Here is a 15,288-nt window from a genome sequence, read left to right on the forward strand (position 1 = left end):
TGGTGTCTGAGGCACTGTTGGGTGGTAGTGTCTGAGGCACTGTTGGGTGGTAGTGTCTGAAATAATGTTGGGTGGTAGTGTCTGAAATAATGTTGGGTGGTGGTGTCTGGGGCAGTGTTGGGTGGTGGTGTATGAGGCAGTGTTGGGTGGTGGTGTCTGAGGCAGTGTTGGGTGGTGGTATCTGAGGCACTGTTGGGTGGTAGTGTCTGAGGCAGTGTTGGGTGGTAGTGTCTGAAATAGTGTTGGGTGGTGGTGTCTGGGGCAGTGTTGGGTGGTGGTGTCTGAGGAAGTGTTGGGTGGTGGTGTCTGAGGCAGTGTTGGGTGGTGGTGTATGAGGCAGTGTTGGGTGGTGGTGTCTGAGGCAGTGATGGGGTGTGGTGTCTGAGGCAGTGATGGGGTGTGGTGTCTGAGGCAGTGTTGGGTGATGGTGTCTGAAGCAGTGTTGGGAGGTGGTGTCTGAGGCAGTGTTGGGTGGTGGTGTCTGATGCAGTGTTCGGTGGTGGTGTCTGAGGCAGCGTTGAGTGGTGGTGTCTGAGGCACTGTTGGGTGGTAGTGTCTGAAATAGTGTTGGGTGGTGGTGTCTGATGTAGTGTTGGGTAGTGGTGTCTTAGGCAGTGTTGGGTGGTGGTGTGTGAGGCAGTGTTGGGTAGTGGTTTTGGAGATATAGCTCCAAAATATAGATATAGCTATGGGTGCACCACCCATAGCTCTCCATGGGAGAGCTATGGTTGGTGGAAGGGCATGGGAGGTACTCTTGTATACCATGGATGGTATTTCACTAATGTTCTCATTGTTTACTGATGTTAACATTGTCTATCTGTAGCTGAATTGCATTTGTTGATTTACTTCAAAATAAGATGTAGTAGGTTTTTTATATGTTTAGTGTGATTTTGTTGGTTGACATCGACAAGTGGATTTTTTTTAATTCATTATTCACAACATTAGTCAATGAATGTGGGTTGGGATCGGAGTAGATGTAAGTAGTATCATCAGCAAACAATATAGGTTTAAAAATGGTAGAGACATTAGGCAGATCATTGATATATATAAGAAATAGGAGTGGTCCTAGGATGCTGCCCTGTGGCACCCCTACGGTTAGTGGTAGAATGGGAGAGGTTATATCATTGATGGCTACATATTAGTGTCTGTCACTAAGATGATATCGGATATAATTCAGGGCAAGACCTCGGATTCCATGATGGTGGAGTTTAAGTAAGAGGTAGTTATGGTTAACAGTATCAAAGGGTTTTCTCATGTCAATGAAGAGTGCAATGGGAAACTCATTTTTGTCAAGGGCTGAGTAGATTATATCAAGGAGACTAATAATTGCATCGCTGGTACTCTTTTTGGGGCGGAAGCCAAACTAACAGGGGCTGAGTATGTTGAATTTTACGAGGTAGGAGAAGAGCTGTTTGTAAATAATTGTTTAAATAATCTTAATAATATGGGAAGGTTTTGATATTGGTCTACAATTGGTTTTATCTGACGGATTGCCTCCTTTATGAACTGGCGTTACTCGTGCTTTTTTTAAGGATATCAGGGTAGGTATGACACCGCTAGAGATTTGTTGAACAGCAGAGCTATGGGTGGTGCAAGGGCATGGGAGGTACTCTTGTATACCATGGATAGTATTTCACTAATGTTCTCAGCTTTGGTTTTTAGTGAGTGTATGATGGACACAACATTTGTCGGGCTGACTGGTGAAAGGAGAATCGGATAGCTGCCTGAGAGATATGTATTAATATGTGTCTGAGTCTGTGGGATTTTTCTGGCAAGGTTAGCACCAACCGATGAAAAGAAGCTATTCAATTCATTTGCCATTTCTAAATCAGTTGCAGGTGTATAACCATCCTTTGAGAGTTTTATCTGGTTATGTGAGTGTTGTTTAGTTTCCAGGATGTTAGAGATGGCTTTCCATGTTGTCATTTGCTTCTTTGAATCTACTCTCATAATGGGAAAGTTTAACTTTTCTTATGATACTGGTTCGATGCTTATGATACTTATGATTCAATGCTTCAGCTGGTAAGCATTGATGAAAACATTTTAACTACTTCCTTTGTAACTAGGCCAATCCTAAATTTAGTTCATATTCATGTTTCTTGTTGATTGCTTTGAGTATGCCACTTGTGAGCCACGGATTGTTTATTCTTTTGTCAATTACTTGCTTGGTGAGGAGAGGGATAATGAGTGTTGTAGAGGCTTAGAGTTTTGGAAAGGAAGAAGTTAGCTAATGAATTTATATCCTGTGTATTATTGAATTCTGATTCCCAATTAATATTGTGAAGTGCATTTGTGAAGTTGCCTATTGTTGCTTCACTGTGCAACCTGAATGTAAGTTTCTTGTTTTCTGGTGGTGTTATGTCCATGTATGGATTTAGGTAATTTTCTTTCAAATAAAGGCTTTTTATGTGCTCAACTTTTGCAAATTCATCTTCTCTTTGCTCAGTAATGTGACATGATTAATTATTTAAAGTAAAAACGCGTCAACAATCAGAGGAAAACTTATCATATATAACTCTAGTGTTTATAATTATAGGGCGGCAAGGAGAATATTATTTGGCGTTAATATCACACAGGCATACAAATGTTTAATTCTAAATAGACCTTATGAACTGGTAAATGATGAACCATTATTTTTATTTGCTGCATTAATTCAAGGAATAATATTGGTTGCATTCCTTATATAGTTTTTGAAGGACAATGACTTTTTATACATGATTCAAAATTCAGAATGTTCTCATTTTTCTTCAACAGTGCTTTGTTCAGTTTCAAAGGCCTAAATACAATTCTCAAAATTCATCGCCCACGTACTGTAAATCACACAATATAAATGTTGTTTTCGAGGTTAGAGGCCAGAGGTTGAGGAAGATGGGTGTTAAAGAGGGGAGAAGGAGGATGGAAGGGTAATGGATGTGAATGGGGGAAAGATGGAGATAATGGGGGAAATAGTAGAGATGGAAGGGAAGAGTGAAAGAGAAAGAGGGAGTAGAGGAAGGGGAGAGGGTTAAGGGAGGGATAGGGTGGACATGGAGGGGAGATGTGGGATGTGGGGGAGAGGGTGGAAAATAGGGGTGGAATGATGGGTATAACATTAGAGAATGTCTGATTTTTTTCGATTTGTCTTTCCAAAGTTGGAGACCAAATGCCCTCAGTTAGTATGAGTGTAGAGCGTTGGCTCCAAAATACTTTACTAAAAACTCTTTGCCTGGAAATTTTTGATTAAGAACTAAAGGTAACGAGACTGGTGAGTAAAACACTGGAGAACATTTGAACGGAATTAACGTAAGGTTGTATTCAACCCTTCACGTTTCACATATTTATAAGAAAAAGTCGATCGAATCTTTGGTTGGTGCCAATAAGATTATATCATCAGGTTAACAGAAAACATAATACTACATATGCAACAGCCAGGACGTCATGCTCTCAACTCTTTCAACTATGGTATAAGATGGGCAGCAAAATATTTTAATGTGAAAAATTTTGTTGAGGAAATTTCTCCATCGCATTTCTACTTGTTTATACCTGATTAGAAAAATACATATATCTAGCAATAACAGGACATACTTTTCTGCTCATTTATTCACTAAACAATTTGATGGGTTCAACATTGTCAAATGCTTTGGAATCACTAAGTAATGGCGAGAACAGAGCTTCCCTTTGAGTTTAAGTACTGAATACTATGAATAAACTACAATGTTGTATAGCAACCAATTTTGTATGGAAATTGAAAGTCAGAATTTCTATTTAGGAAGAATGTCAACCAGTATATAATCAAATATTTTGTTTATTAGTAGTATGTTTAAGGCAATGGCTCCATAGTTCTCATAAGGAGACGTGGAAGCTTGGCATTTCCTTGGAATAGTAACAAGTACAGAGGTGTTTATTACAGTGGCGATGATGTACAGCCCGTCCTCCTAAGGATCCCCAGCATCAAGAAACAGTCATACTAAAGTGCCTCCTTATACATAACCTACCAGAGGACTCAAAACGGAAAACGGGACTGTACGTCACTTTCGCTAGCCGCTTCCATTTTCTAGGACGAAAATTTTTGGCCTTATGTGACGCTTAAGAGAAAGGCAACGTTCTCTGTAGGAGGACAGGTTGCGGTGTACCATGGTAGATGAGGAGTGTAAGACACAGATAGACAGACAAACACTTCCGGCGATTCCTGTTCATTATTGTCAATATAGACAATAAACAGGTCATCATAACTACCATTTTTACTTCTACTGTTCACAAAAAACATATCCCACACACTCTGATTCTCTGCCAGACAGACGTTACCTGTGTCTTGATGAACATTTTTTAATGCTATTTTCATCGCCAAATTATATAACTTGTTGACAAGAGATTAGCACCAAAAGTCACTGCAGCATTTCAAACATCTCGTAAATAAAATGTTATTACCACAAAATGACATCATATAATTTAATTAAAGTGATAAAGAGTAGTTGCACACTCGCAACATTCTAACTTACAGGTGGTGTATAAATAAAAAATTAACATAATCATAATAATAATAATAGTAACTGCTGGTACGTACTCAAGAAGTGTAAATATTCAGCCTATCCTCCTGTTAAGTAGTACTTATAATATGAACACCATTGTATATTTATTAACGTAAAAGACAATTAGAAAGTAGAAATCGGTATTATTGAATTCGAACAAACCAGAAAAGTTTTTGTTCTGATGTTGCAAAGGAAACCTAACCTTCCTAGGCCTAATACACGCTATCTGAGGCCTAATATAATACAAATATATTCTATACTTGGCCTAAGAAAAATTCAGTTTGGTTTTTAGCTACAATTTGTTTCGGACTTAAAGAGTGAATAGTACCCATTTGTACTAATTGTCCTTAAGGTCTATGTATGTACGATGGCCCACATACTTACAAAAAGTACTATCTTAACTGGAGGACGGGTTGATCTGTTTGAATATAAAAACACTGTTATGTTTTCTCCTGGCGCTTATGCCAATTAAATATTATTTTTTACAAGAGACCTCGACGTCAGCAGTCATTGTGAATAAAAGTGAAATTAGTTTTTTTTATAAAAATGATTTCGTTATTTGCATTACTAAATATATGAAGCTCGCTTAAGGGACTAAATAGAAATTTAATATGTTTTCAATCTTAAGGTATTTGGCTCGGGAGAGATCACTTGTCATTTCTTCAAAAGTGGTAAATCAAAGTCTATCATATGCTTGCAGCCTCGATTTATATAGCGTTATGTTATTATTATTATAATAACATTCCGTAACAAAATTAAGTTTTTCAAGTTCTACATTTATTTTCACAGTAAAACATTGTTTCATATATAATCTTTCACATATTTACAAGGGTTATATTTGTTAAAGTTTTGGAACATTTTGCTGGTGGATTTGGATAATTCTATCATTGTAATCAAAAGTTTTGTATATGCTCATTTTTCGCAAATTCATCATCTTTTTGCACATGCTAATTTGCTCAATAATGTAAGTTGCTTAATTATTTATAGCTAAAAAGTATCTCTCAGAGGGAAAAATTATCTTATTTAACTAATGTGTTTATAATTATTTGGCGTCAAGAAGAATATTATATGGCGGAAATAACACACTGACTTACTGGTGTTTATATTCAACATAGACTTTATAGTAGACCCTTGTACTTGAAGGGTCATTATCATCATTTCATTGTTTGTTTTAAATAAAGTTATTTCCTGGAGGGCTTTGAGGTTGTGAAATGCCTGTTGTCAATCAAACAAGTATATTTCAGTAATATAGTTCAATATAATTCGTGGGTTGTTATAACATTATCTGTGTAAGACCAAGTTTGATACATCTGTAATGATATTAAATGACAGTCCGGAGCTCAGATGATAAACAAGTTTTTTTTTTACATGGAAGCATGCGTATATGTACAATAAAAGCAAAACAGAAAACAAACTAGAACAAAACAAGCAGAGCTTGTTAAATTAAGCTTGAGCTAACTAACATTAACAAACCACCTCTCGAGACAAGGGAGATAAGCTTTAGGCTGCACAATGAAACTGCTATAGGCAATTTTATAGCTGCTGCTGCTAATGTCAACTGGGAGTCCGAATTACGTAACATAGGGGACATCAACCTAGCAGTGCAATCTTTTCTTCAAAAAACTCTCAGCCTTTATAACATCCACTGTCCTATGCTAACGAAACAAGTCACAACTAAAAGGCTAAACAATCCTTGGCTTACAAAGGAAATACTTAAATCCATTAATAAAAAGCATAACCTTGAGAAAAAGTATAGGTTAGGAATCGTCTCCAAAGAATTTTCAAAGAATTACTCATCATTGCTATCTAAAATGATTAGAAGAGCCAAAACTAAATATTACGATGATAAATTTACCCAAACAAAGGGCAACATTAGAAAACATGGAGCACAATTTCACAAATATTGGGATCAAAGAAGATTTTAAATAACAAACCAACACTCCTGTTCAATAACGATGGTCAGCTTTCAGCCTCTGATTCTGCTATTGAGTTCAATAGGTTCTTCTCTTCCATTGGGTCATCCCTTGCAAATGACATTCCATCTTCCAGTACTGATGTTAAGGACTATCTTACAGGTAACTATGCACAATCTCTGTACGCCTGCAAATTCCACTGATGTTAATGATATAATCCTTTCCCATAAAACCAAGTCTAGTGCCCTTGAGGAGATACCAACTTTAATTTACAAAACAAGCCTCCAGATCTTTAACCACTGCCATTGCATTGCTCTTCAAGTCACTTGAACTCCAAACCTTTCCAGATATTCTAAAAAAAAAGGGAGAATAACCCCTGTCCACCAAGTGGCAGGTTCTTGATGACCTCCATGGCAGTGACCATTTCCCCATCCTTGTTTCCTTTTTCTCTTTTCGCCCTTCCCTCTCTTTCCCTAGATGGCAGTTTGCTAAGGCGGACTGGACCCTATTTTCCCTCAGTGCTACTCTCTCTGACCTCTCCCTTCTGCCTCTCCCTCGTTCTCTCCTCCTTTTTCATGACACTGTCTTCGACGCTGCCCTCCGCTCTATCCCTCGCTCTTCCACTCTTCCACTCTTTCACAGATCTGGAAGCGTATCCGCAAGATAGCAGGTAAGTTCGTTCCCGATGTTTCACCGGTCCTTCACCTCCATGATACTCTTGTGGCGGACCCGTTGCAGGTCGCTTCCGAACTGGGTTCCCACTTTTCTTCTGTTAGCTCTGGTCTTCATCTTCCCCAATCTTTCCTTCTTCGTAAACCTGTCCTTGAGTCTCGTCCTTTAGATTTCTGCACTCATCTTCAGCTTCCCTATAATGATCCCTTCTCTCTCTCTGAACTTCGTTCTGCCCTGGCCCTCTGCGGTTCTACGGCGGCGGGCTCCGATGGTATTCATTATGAGATGCTTCGCCATCTCCCTCCGAGCACATCTCAGTATTTACTGAGTCTGTATAATAGGATCTGGGAGTCGTCGTCAGTCCCTGAGGACTGGCTCGATGCCGTTGTCCTCCCTGTTCGCAAACCGGTGTCTCTGGGTACTTCCCCTAAGGACTTTCGCCCTATTGCTCTCTCAAGTTGTGTCTGCAAACTCTTTGCACGTATGGTTAACGTTCGTCTGATGTGGTTCCTGGAACACCATCACCTCCTCTCCCCTTCTCAATTTGGTTTCCGCAAGTGCCGCAGCACGACAGATGTCCTGGTGAACTTGGAGGTCTATATTCGTACTGCTTTTGCTGCGAAGACCTCCGTTGTTGCCGTCCTTTTTGACCTGGAAAAGGCTTACGACACCACTTGGCGTTATCATATCCTATCTCAACTTCATTCTTTTGGCCTTCGTGGTCATCTCCCTCTCTTTCTCCGCAGCTTCCTCTCTCGTCGTTCCTTTTGGGTGCGCCTTGGTACTGCGCTCTCTGCCTCTTTTCAGCAATACGAAGGTGTGCCCCAGGGTAGTGTTCTGAGCACTACTCTTTTTCTGGTTGCCCTCAATGGTCTTCTTTCCTCTCTTCCTTCTGGTGTCTTTTTTTTTTTTTTTTTTTTTTTTTTTGAGATATATACAAGAGTTGTTACATTCTTGTACAGCCACTAGTACGCGTAGCGTTTCGGGCAGGTCCCTGGAATACGATCCCCTGCTTCGATCTTCTCTGATCTCTATGTCGATGATCTTACCCTTTGTTGTCAGGGTGATGATTCGCCTCTCCTTCAACGCCGGCTTCAACTTGCAATTGATGCCGTGTCGTCTTGGGCCACAGATCATGGCTTCAAGTTCTCTACTTCTAAGACTTGTGCCATGACTTTTACGCGGAAACGGGTTGTTCTTCGTCCCTCTTTGTCCCTTTATGGTCATCCCCTTGAATACAAAGATTCCGCGAAGCTTTTGGGGTTATTCCTTGACACTCGTTTGTCTTGGTCTCCCCATATCTCTTACCTCCGTGTTGAGTGCTCTAAGGCCCTTACCCTCCTTCGGGTCTTGTCCCATACTTCTTGGGGGGCAGATAGGCGCACTCTCCTTGCTTTACATTCCTCTCTCGTCCTGTCTAAGCTCGATTATGGTTGCCCTGCTTACTCGTCTGCTTCTCCTTCTACTCTTCGCCGTCTTGATGCTTTGCACCATACTGGGTTGCGCCTCAGTTCTGGTGCCTTTCGTCCGGCTCCCATCCTTAGCTTGTATGTTGACACTGGCTTCCTGTCTCTCCAGGACCGCCGTGATCGCTACTGTCTTCGCTATCTTGCGCGGTCCTTGCAACATCCTTCCTCTCGCCTCTGTCGTGCTTTAACTTTTACCCCTCCTGCGGTTCCTGTTCCTCTTCACCACCTCCCTCTTTCTGTCCGGTTATCTCGCCTACAGGATTCTCTTTCCGTTTGTATTTCTGATGTTGTTCCTTCTTAGCCCCCGTGGAGGGTCCCTCTTCCGCGGTTTTGTACATCCTTGACCCGTATCACTAAAGCTTTAACCCCTCCTACGGTTCTAAAGCGCCTTTTCCTCGAGCACTTTTCTTCTTACTCCCGCTCCGTTTCTGTCTTCACCGATGGGTCTAAGTCAGAGGACGGTGTTGGCTACTCTGTTGTTTTTCCTGATCGCACTTATATGTGTCGCTTGCCTCCGGAGACTAGCATCTTTACAGCGGAACTTTATGCTATTCTCTATGCTCTTCGTCTCCTGCTTTCTCGTTGTCAGTCTTCCTTTGTAGTTGTTGTCGACTCTCGTAGTGCTCTCATGGCTCTCGGGTCCTTTAATCCGGTTCATCCAGTAGTTGTCGAGATCCAGCATTGGCTGTTTCTCGTTCACAGTAAATTTAAGTCGGTTGAGTTTTGTTGGGTTCCCAACCATATTGGTGTGTCTTTAAATGAGCGTGTGGATGCTGCCGCCAAGGAAGCTGTCCGCTCTTGTCCCATCTCTCGTAACGGCATTCCGTATTCCGACTTTTACCCGGTTATCCATTCCTCAGTCCTTACCCGTTGGCAGGCTTCTTGGTTGTCTGTTACTGGTAACAAGCTACGTACTCTTAAATGTTGTGTTTCCTCGTGGCCGTCCTCCTTCCACCGTAACCGGCGGTGGGAAACAGCTCTGGCGAGGTTGCGTATTGGCCATACTCGCTTCACCCATGGTCACTTGATGGAGCGCCGCCCTGCTCCTTATTGTCCTAGTTGCATTGTCCCTCTTACGGTCGTGCATGTCCTCCTTGAATGTCCTGACTTCCAGGACGAGCGTGTGTCTTGCTTTCCGACCGCCCCTCGCGGTCACCTGTCCCTCGATAGAATTCTTGGTGACTCGGATACTTTTGATATCGTTCGCCTTATGCGTTTTTGTTCTCGTATTGGCATCCTTTGTGATATTTAGCGCTCTCTGATTATATTGCGTATTTGATGGTGCTACATAGCCTTCCCGGTTTGGTGCCTTCTTTTGATAATTACTTACTTCTCTCTAATGCAACAACTTGCATATCATCTGAGCTCCGGTCTGGCATTTAATATCATTAAGAGAAGTACCAAACTTTGTCTTACACAGATAAAGTTCTAACAGCCCGTGAATTATATTTCTCTATATTATTGACTCGTCTTTGTAAGACTGACAACCTTCACTTCACAACCATAAAGCCCTCCAGGTAATGCCCGTTATTATAACATATATTAAAATGATGATAATGACCCTTCAGGTACCAGTACATAAGGTCTATGTATAATTAATCAACAGTAATCCCATGTGATGTTAATGCCTTAATATTCTTCTTTCCTCCCTATAATTATTAAAACTATAGGAAGATATGGTAACTGTTTCCTCTGAGGGGGTTGCTGCTTTTTAACTGTAAATAACTAAGTCTGACACATTACTGAGCAAATTAACATTGCAAATACATGTTAAACACGTGAAAGTTGAGTATATAAAATACCCAAATCCACCAGCAAAATGTTCCCTAACCTGCTAAAATAAACTAACTATAATCTTGTAAAACAAGGTACAAATGAAACGGTATTTTACTGTGAAGATAAATGCAGAACGCGAAAATCTTAGTTCAGAATAAGCAATATTAGAATAAAATAAGAGGAAATTTTTAGAACACAACGCCAAAGAAATCGCGGTTGCCACCATATCAGCGACTTTCATTTATCACTGTTTAGGGAATAATAGGCTCATAATGCCTAAGATATATAAAAACATTAAATTTTTATTCAATACCCTTGGCCAGGGTAAAAAAAATTATGGTTTATGAGCCGATTGTTAACTTCTTTTCAAGCTCCACAGTCCTATTCGCTATGACTGCTGACTCTTTAACAGCTTTTATGTTATTATTATCTTGTTTCTTATTACATATAAGAGAAAAAATTAATTCAACATTTAAAAAAAAATTATCAAATTTATTATTTTATTAAGATCAATTATTATTATTATTTTAATAATTTCTGGTTTGTCAATTTTAAATTACTTAAAATGTTTCAAGCTGCACATACTTTGTCGCTTTAGTTACTTTTATCTTATTCCATTTTGTGCCAATAACATTTTATTTACGAAATGTCTGAAATACTGGAGAACTATTTTGGTTGCTAATCTCTTGCCAACAGTTGTATAATTTGGAGTGTTTTAGATGGAAATATAATTAAAATTGTTCATCAATACACAGGGAAGGTGTGTGTGGTAGAGATGCGGAGTGTGACACAGGTCTTTGTGGACATGTTGTACAGGAAAAAAATGTTAATTATGGTAACTGTTTATTCAGCCCGTCCTATTGAGCGTCCCCAACGTCAATAACTCATGAACTAAATTTCTGGAACTAGATTCAGGAAGTTCCAAGTATTTCTTCGTAAGTAGGTTTGCTGCGAAGGTTCCTAAGTGTGCCCTAAGAAGATGCTTAAGTGCAATTCAAGTACGTCCACTTAGGAAGAAATTTGTTGGTTTACCTGCGTGCCGATAGAGGTCACTACTGTGTTTCGTTTGGCCAATCAAAGAGCAGCAACATTCTTCATATTGAAGATTTAGCGCTGGCTTATCGGAGCTCTACTGCCTCCTATTTACGTCGAATTTTCTTATAAAATTAGTATATTTCGAAGTAAAACAATGTTTTTTCAACTTCTACAGGCAGCACCGACATTGTAGTAAACAAATATGTTACATTTCTTGTTTACCTACGTAATTCTAAGAGATACTGTGTAGCTGTCCTTGTTGCTCGGAAGATGCGCTGACAATTATTGTATATATTTAATGAATTTACCAAAGGGCCATTAACTATCTAGTGGCCTCGAAGAGGACAGAAAGCCGGCGGCTTGTTAAAGGGCCCGCCAATTGTCTTAATGATATTTTTTAGCTGGAATTTGGCATTTACGGCTTCAGCGGGTAGGCGGTTTCATGGATTTATAGCCCTCTTGGTGGAAAAAACATTAGTTTTCAGTCCTACTTGAGAGAACATGCTCTCCAACACTATATCTGTGATTGCCCTGTTATCAGTGACTTCATACCAAATGGTATGAGGTACTTTGAGCTCTGTAATTTTTCCATACACTCAGGAATATTGGAAGATATTCTTGTGCTGCACCCAGATTTTGCCAGAGGAGGCTAATAGATCAGCATTAAGTATTTTGTTCTCTCCTGATTACATGTATGACTGGCCATCCTGTGAGGTGAGGATGTTGGATGAGCTTGTAGCTGGTTTCTGATATACACTGTGTGGTCCTTCATACAGAATAGGGAAGCAGCACATTGCTGTGTATACCTAAACATGTTAAAAAATACATTGTTTGAGAGGAGTATTGTAGAAACTGGTAGGAGTAATTATAATGTTTCCATGATTCAGTGCTTACCTCTTGTGAAAATCGCGAAGAATTGTTTAGTCAGAGTTTATTTGTTTTTTGTATTGAGGCTGGTATTTTCTAAATTGATTCCATGTATGTCTAACCATCCTGTGAGATGGGAGTATTAGATAAACTTATAGCTAGTTTTTTATCTACACTGTGTAATATTCCATACAGAATAGGGTAGCAGCACATTGCTTTGTATACCTAATCTTCTTAATAAAAAAAAATCAGTAATAAAGATTTTAAATTATAGTTTGTATTATTACAAATACAGTACTGTATTATCCTTATTAAATCATGTTGACCATGGATCATTAAGATCTCATGTTGATATGTAATAGTCATATTTCTTTTGAACTGCTAATCCATGCTAATCATTTTTTAATCATTCATTAAATTGTGCATTATGTCTCAATTTTTCACTTCATTGGATATACTGTACAGTACAAAAAGACAGGATAAAAATAAACCAGTAATATTTCTTTCATTATATTTTTTATTTAAATAACTGCATCAATATTTTTACAGCTGACAGGATTTGTTTTACCATACAGGTGCATTATTTGTTAAAAAAAAAAATTACACACAATGGTGCTACATAGCCTTCCCAGCTTGGTGTCTTCTTTTAATACTTACTGATTAAAAAATAAATAATAAATACATTTTATTCAGGAAAAGTACATACAGTTGATTTACAAACATAATGTTGGATTTATAGACAGAGCTAGTACATACAATACCTAAAGCCACTAATACTCATAGCATTTCGGGCAAAGTGTGGGGGAAAAAAACACTTAGACTAAAACTTAATAGTAATCGGGATTAGGGATAAATTGTGTTGAAAGAAGGAATAAAAAATACAAAAAGGGGGGTTAACATAGCATAAGTCAGCAATTGCACATGTTGGTGAACAGCGTTGTTTAAAAAGTATCAAGACATGGGTTGACAGTTAGGAGGTAAGTTAGGTTACATGGAGTTAATTAGGCAGTACTTGGTTTAACTCTTAAACTGGTTGAGAGAGGTACAGCCTTTGACATGATTCGGGAGGTCATTCCACATTCTGGGTCCCTAGATTTGTAGAGCACTTCTAGTTTGGTTACACACAGCCAAATTGTGTAACAGGAAGAGGTCTTGGACACAAATTTGTTCCATGCTAAATGTAGAGGAATCGGCTGAATATTCCTCAAATAAAATAAGTTGCCTCAGCTTATAAGGTAAATAAAATAATCATTTCTCAAATAAGTAGCTGCCTCACCTCACTGCCTTACTGCTACATAGCCTTCCCGGCATGGTGCCTTCTTTTGATAATTACTTGTTCCACACCCAAATTGTATAACAGGAAGAGGTCATGGACCCCTACTTCCCTCTCTTTTTTAAGTCTATATAGTCATAATTATAGCTTTAAGTATTCAATGAATAAAGTTTTTGACATTTTTACCCTTCTCCTTACCTAACATCATTTGTGCAGCATATTTTTATTTTATGTCTCACCCAGATTTAATTTCAAAATAAAACCAAACTAAATAAATTAGAAATGGGTATGTATAGCTAAGGTACACCCTTACTACTAGGTGAACAGGGGCATTTGGTGATAGTAAATGATCCCATCAGGCAGGGCTCATCACCTTCTCTCATATTTCATGTTCACCAGTGTTTATTTACTTAATAACTACGGGTATAATATCTTGCTATTATAAAACTAATTCTACTATTATAAAAGACATATTTACTTTAAGTTTCAAGCAGAGAATGCATATATAACTAACACGAAGGACTCCTCTTCACTAGATTCAATTTTTATAATCTTTTGTTCATGTTCCAAAATCTAAAAATCGATCCCAGTGTTATGTAGTAGAGAAAAATTGAGTTATATCAAGTTTACGTAAAGCTACGAATGGTCGAGACCACACTTAGATCCCGGAATGAACTTACGAAGGTTTTTCCACTTAGTTTAGCTACTTGAATACCGATGTAGCCGCCACGAAGGCGCTAAGAAGGAAAACATTCGTAGCTAAGAAGAAAAACCTTCGTAAGTACCTTCCTGAGTCCGGCCCCTGGAATTTAACCTAACCGAGGAACAAATAGAAAACGGGACCACATCAATTTTACGAGCAATTATGACTGTTTTAATACATTACTTATTGGTCTTTGGGGACTTTTACGTCAAGCTGGGGTCATACTATTCAAGAGGATGTGTTATTCACGCCCACATTGAGAACAATAAATATAAATCAGCGAAACTGTGAGCCTATATATCTGTCTTACACTCTGTATCTCCCATGGCCCATCGACGTCTGTAATAAACACCTCTGTACTTGTTACTATTCCAATTACCGAGGTTGTTGGTCCTATGATGACTATGGAGCCATTGCACTGAACATATTAATAAATAGTGCATTTTATTTTTCAGGTTGACTTTCTACCTGACGAACTCAGCCCCTTGACTCTCAATTTGAATAAAAGACTTGTTAGTATTCAACTCTATTTAGTTTTTCCCTGTTGAAATCTATTAATATTAAAGCTCAAACGAAAGATCTATTCTCTCAGTTTCCTGAGGTTTCCAAAGCAATTGACAATATTGAACACTTCAAACTGTTTAGAGAATTAATCAGCATAAAAGTATGTCAAGCTATCTCTAGATATATGTATTTTCCAATCAGGGATGAGAATTAGCAATGAAATGGATTAAGCTCATAAAATGTATCACATTATTTTTTATGCTGTCCATCTTTATCTATTGTTGAAAGAGTTGAGAGAATAAAGTCCTGGCTGTCGCATAGGCAGTATTTATGGTAATGTTTACTGTTATGATGATGATGTAATCATATTGGCACCAGCCAAATATTCTATCAACTTTTCTTATAAAAATGTGAACCATGAAGTGTTGAATACAACCTTACGTTAAATCCGGCCAAATATACTGTAGTTGTTCTTTACTCACTAGACTCGTTTTAATCAGTTCTTAATCTAAAATTTTCCAGGCAGAGATATCAGTGAAGTATTTCCGCGCCAACGCTCTACACTCAC

Source organism: Procambarus clarkii, chromosome 2 (assembly GCF_040958095.1).
Source record: "Procambarus clarkii isolate CNS0578487 chromosome 2, FALCON_Pclarkii_2.0, whole genome shotgun sequence".
NCBI classification, from domain to species: domain Eukaryota; kingdom Metazoa; phylum Arthropoda; class Malacostraca; order Decapoda; family Cambaridae; genus Procambarus; species Procambarus clarkii.